The following is a 6,030-nucleotide window of genomic DNA, read 5'->3' as shown; positions in this document are numbered from 1 at the left end:
CATGAGCACAGGTTCTATAATAGCTCTTGCCCTTCCCATTGGTGGCCAGTCACCCTGAGCCTGTTTCCCTTCTATAACCACCTATGGATGATGAGATCTACTCAGTGTAGATGGGATAGAATGAGATGAGGGCCTGGAGCCTATTGGACAAAAAAGCTTAAATGGAAAAGAGCTCTATACTCAATCTAGAAATGCCCGCAGGGCCAGCTTTATTTAGAAATGAGTTTGTCCTTGCCCTCAGTTGCAATCAAATATAATGTAATTATTATACTAGAACATCCTTCCAAAGAATATTTATTAAAGAGGGGCAGGGAAGGTTTTCCAGAGGAGGTGGCATTTGACCTGAGCCTTGAACCATGTCAAGCTTGCCCCCGAGGATCGTGGAGGGTGAGGGGTTGTAAGGAAGAGTATTCTTGAAAAGACAGACTACAGTAGTGATTGTCTTGGTCTCTGGTGCCAAACAGCTTAAGTTCAAATTCCAAGTTCCCGTGTGACCTCGGCATGTTATTTAATCTCCATTGCTTCATCTGTAAAATGGGTATTTTACTAAAATGGATGTCGAATGAGTTAATCCTAGAAGGATTTAGAACTCTGTCTCGAGAATAGAACTCAGATGCATGTTAACTAGTGGAGGAAACTTCTGTTGACAGGAGAGCTCGAGGGGCGGGTGTGTTTGGGGAGTGTGTTTGGGGCTGGACCAGAAGATGGAGAGTCACGTGGCGAGAATCTGGATGCGATTGCCCTACGTACGTGCTCTGTGAATGGCTCCCAAGGAGCATGGAGCTAAGGCCTGGACACTGTGGATATTAGAAGCCATGGCCAGGGCTACAAAGTATGCTGAATTTGTTTTTCAAATAGATAACATATTCACATGTACGTTTTGAATTTTGAACCAAGAGTCACCTCCTATCCCTGACTCCCAGCTGCCCGTTTCCTGTCCCTAAAAGCAATGAAAGCAATAATCTATGTCCTTTCAGAGAAAGAATCTAAACATATATTACCAAATGTGTAAAAAAAGATAATATACACATCCCTGGTTCTTGACACAGAGCTCCTAAAACCCTTGGAATGTACTGAGTGATAGTGATGAACTCCCTTTGGACCATGACTGAGTTTATGCTAATGAATGACTTAAGGTGGAGGAAGTCACCAGAAAGACCAATCTGGAAGGTGGGAACTTTCAGCTCCTCCACCTCTCTGGGAGAGAAGTGAGGGTGACTGGATATTCGGAGAGTGTCTAGGTTGGTGAATGCTCACCCGAAGAGGGGATGGAAGCTCTGCCCTCTCCCCTTATACCTTGCCCCATGCATCTCTTCCATTTGGCTGTAACTGAGTGAACTGGTAATAGTATATAGCACTTTCCTGAGTTCTGTGAGTCTATCGAATTATCAAACCCAAGGAAGGGATCATGGCACCCCCAAATTTGCCGTTGGCCACACAGGAGTACGAGTCACCTGGATATCCCATTTGTGGCTGGCATCTTGTGAGCCCTTAACCTACAGGGTCTCTGCTAAGTCTTGGAATAAGTGTCAGAATTGAATTGTAGGCAACTAGTTGGTATTGGAAAGTTAGAGAGTTGGTGTGGAAAAATCACATGTGTTTGGTATCTGGGAAAAAACACATTTGAAGTGAGTGTCAGAAAGAAAACACGGCACCAAATATGCATATATGTCCCACCTCCCTTTTTAAAAACTCAAACGGAAGAATTCTGTGCACTCTTTTGTGTACTTATTAACATTTTGAAGATGGTCTCCTATCCATACATTCCTTTTGACAGCTGTATAGTATTCTTCATAAATGTACCATAATGTAACTTGTTCCTTATTGATCAACGATAAAGTTGTTTTCAGACTTCTGATATTCCAAATAGAGCTACACAGAGTCACTAAAACTTTGTAAGGATATTATTCAAATATGAAAAGCTATATGTGAATTGAATTCCTAGAAGAATTGCTCAGAGGCCAATCTGAATCGTCATTTTGATGGTTCATCCGAAGATCCCTCTACGGAGGCCACGCCTATACCACCCCATGTCCAGCAATGCATGCAAACACTGTTTTCCAGAACACTCACCAATCAGTGACATACCCATTTTTTTTTTTTATCATTACCAAACTGATAAGTGAACAATGGTCTCTTGGTGAAGTTATAATTCGTATCTCTTTTTTGTTCGAGCTGAAGTATTGTTTCGTTTAAGAGCTATCTTCCGTGAACCGTCCTTGTCTTTGTCCATGTCTCTGCTATTTTTGGTTTCTGATTGACATAAGGGTTTGAAGAAAAAATAGCCCTTCAAGATGTAAATTGTATTTTCTTCAGTTTATTTGGACTTTGCTGTACTGATTTTTGTTTTTTATTTTTTTAATTTAAATTTAAATTTCAAGTGCCGTACTGATTTTTAAATGTAAAATCAATTTGTGTGTGTGTATGTGTGTGTGTGTGTGTGTGTGTGGCTTCCGGATTTTGTGTCATAGTTAAAAAGAATTTTTCCACACTGAATTGACTAAAGAAGCTTCTTCCTTAGCTCCTGGCTGTAATTTCGTTTTCATTTTTTACATTTAAATCATGAGTTCATCTGGAATTTATTATACACAAAATTCCCTCCTATTTTCATAATGCTTTTTGTTGAAAACTTGTCTTTTCTCACCAGATTTGAAATACTACATTTATCTTATACTGAATTCCAACACGCATGCATTTACATATTTCTAGATTTTTCTATCTTCCAATGATCTATATGTGCTAGTACCCCTCTTCGTCATTATATTAATTATCATAAATTTGTTGTTTTAATATTGGGTAAGGTTAGTCTCTACTCATTACTCTTTGTCTTCAGGTCTCCTGGCTAAAAAAATCTTGTTTACTTTTCCGTATGAACTTAAAATCAGCTTTTATAGTCCTCCCCTCCAAAAAAGAAATCTTAGAATTTTAAATTGTGATAGATCTATGGATTAAGGAGAATTGACATCTTTATGAAGTACTTTTGTATTCAGAATAAAGTGTCTCCTGGCCTCTACTTCTTTCAGGTGGCACCAATGGCCAGTGACCCCCAAATCTGTACCTCTATTCCCAACCTGAACATTTCATCTTGGATTGGGGGGCTCCCGATGCTTTCCTCCAACCTGATCCTCTACTGTCCCTCCAGCTTTGTGAGTACTCCCCTATTAATCCAATCAGGTGGTCAAGCCAGATCAAGGGTCTAGAGTTATCTTTGATCCCTCCCTGTCTCCAAGAGGCATATCTAACCAGTGATTAAGTCCTATTGGTGTTTTTCAACAGCTTTATTGAGGCATAGTTGACATACAATAAACCGCATATACTTAAAATGTACATTTTTGTTTTGACATGTATACATCCATAAAACCGTTAACATAGCCACACATCCAGCACCCCAATAAGTTTCCTGAAGCCCCTTGCTAATCCTTCCCACCCTTTCCCACCTGTCAGCACCCCCAGGCAATCACTGATCTGCTTTCTGTCACTAAATTGGTATCTTTTTCCTAGAATTTTCATTTAAGTGGAATTATATAGTATGTACTGTTCTCTGGCTTCTTACACTCAGTATAAAGTAGTCTGAGTTTCATCCATTATTCTTTTTTATTGCCGAGTAGTATTCTATTATATATATACACACACACACGTATGTATCACAATTTGTTTATCCATTCACGGTTTATTAATAAACACTTGGTTGTTTCTAGTTTGGGCCATTACAAGTAAAAACAGTCATGCACAAGTCACTGTGTGGACATATGCTTTTATTTCTCTTGGGTAAATGCCTAGGAGTGGAATGACTGGGTCATATGGTAAGTGTATATTTAACGGGTTTTTTTCTTCTTCTTTTTAAGATAGACTTTATTTTTTAAAGCAGTTTTAAGGTTACAGAAAAATTGCTCAGTAGAGAATTCCCTGAAAACCCTCTCCCTCCCACACAGTTTCTTCTATTAACATCTTGCATTAGTGTAGTACATTCGTTACAATCGATGAACCAATATCGATACATTATTATTAACTAAAGTCCAAGTTTACATTAAGGTTCACTCTCAGCTGTTGTGTATTCTATGGGTTTGACAAATCTATAATGCCATGTATCTGCCATTACAGTGTAATAGAAATAGTTTCACTGCCCTAAAAATGCCATGTGCCACCTATTCACCCTTCTCTTCTCCCCTGAACCCCCAATGACCACTGATCTTTCCATTGTCTCTATTTTTGCCTTTTTCAGAATGTCATATAGTTGAACTTATACAGTAGGTACCGTTTCACACTGGCTTCCTTTATTTAGCAATAGGCATTTGAGTTTCCGCCACCTTTCTGTATCTTGATAACTCATTTCTGGTTATGGCCGAATATATGTTTAACTTTTTAAGAAACTGCCAAACCGTTTTCCAAAGTGGTCATTCTGAGTTCCTGCCGGCAGCGTCTGGGAGTTCCAGTTCCTCCATATGCTTGCAAAGGCTTGGTATGGTCAGGGTTTTTAATTTTAGCAGTTCTAGTAGATGTGTGATGGTGGGCCTTCCAGTATCTAATTTGCATTTCCCCAGTAAATAATGTGCCGAGTGGTTTTTCATCCTATTTGCCATTCAAATATCCTCTTGGGTGAGATGTCTGTTCAAATCTTTTGCCTATTTTTATTAGATTACTTTTTAAGTTGTAAAAGTTACTTAGATATTCTAAATACAAGTCCTTCATCAGATATAACTTTTGCAATTATTTCCTCCTAGGCTATGGCCTGTCTTTTCATTTCCATAATAGTGCCTTTCGAAAAACAAAAGTTTGTTTTAATAAAATTCAATTTTATTTTTTCTTTTATTGTTTGTGCTTTTTGTGTCATATTTAAGGAAGTTTTGCCAAATCCAAGACCATTAAGATTTTCCCTATGCTTCCTTCTAGAAGTCTTATAGTTTTAGCATTTATATTTAGGTGTATGATCCAGTGTGAGTTAAATTTTGATATGGTGTATACTAAATAGTTATCATATCCATCTACTTCTCTCTTGTGCCCATCAACACCCCTAATTTGAGCTACCATTCTTTTTCCTTGGTCTTTTATCTGGACTACCTGAGTCACCTCTCACCTCATCCAACCCACTCCCATGTACCCTTCTCCTTTACTTATACAAATCTGAGCAGTCTTCTACCTCAAGTAGAAGAAAATCTAAACTCCAGCCTATCCAGCCCTGCCATAACTCTTCCTTCCCTTTCTCCTCTCTACTCAAGCAACACTAAACATAGTCCTGTTCCTCCACTGTGCCAGGGCGGTCTCCCCCAGCCCTGCCATAACTCCGTGTCTGATTTATGCCTATCCTAACCCTTACACTAGATAGGGCTTCGGTTATGAGCTCTGAGGAAGCTAAGGCTTCCCCAGTTAATTGTAGGGTAGTCATTGCGATGACGTCTGTCTCCTTCAGAGGGGGCTGAGGCCATGGGTCTTCGCCCTCTTATGCCCAGGCAGGCACAGTGCTTGGCACATATAGGGGGTGTCAGTATCCTTTGGTGAACGGTGGATGCAGTCAGGAGTGACAGGTTTATGAAAGTGATTTTGAGGACTGTGGGACACATAGGCTGAGCCAGAATGCTTTGGCGGGAGGGGGGACCTTTGCTACCACTGCAGAGCATCTTTCCTCTCCCAGGCCCCTGCTCCCTGTGATCTAATCGCAAGGGCCGCTTGCAGTTCCCCTCATAGACATGTGTTCCCCTGGCCTCTGGACCTTTGCACATAGTGTTCTTCCTGCTAGGAACACCCTCTCCAGCACCTGGCTACCTAGTTAACTCCTACTTGTGCATCAGGAATCAACTTCCTTAATCCCCTCAACTAGACCAGGAGAACCCCCTCTGGCCGCAGAGCTGGCCGGCCTAGTCATGAGTGTCTGTTGTGCAAAGACCTGCCAGAAGGATTTAGTCACGATTGAACACACAAATGCTGAACTGTGAAGAGCAAAGGGCCCAGCAGCGGGTTCCAGCCCTGACTCACCAGGTGAGAGAGCTCAGCAAGCCACACCCTCTCAGGCCTCAAGTTTCTTAATTTGTAAAC

Source organism: Pteropus medius, unplaced genomic scaffold, assembly GCF_902729225.1.
Source record: "Pteropus medius unplaced genomic scaffold, Ma_sr-lr_union100, whole genome shotgun sequence".
In the NCBI taxonomy this organism is placed as follows: Eukaryota; Metazoa; Chordata; class Mammalia; order Chiroptera; family Pteropodidae; genus Pteropus; species Pteropus medius.
This window is presented reverse-complemented; position numbering follows the sequence as displayed.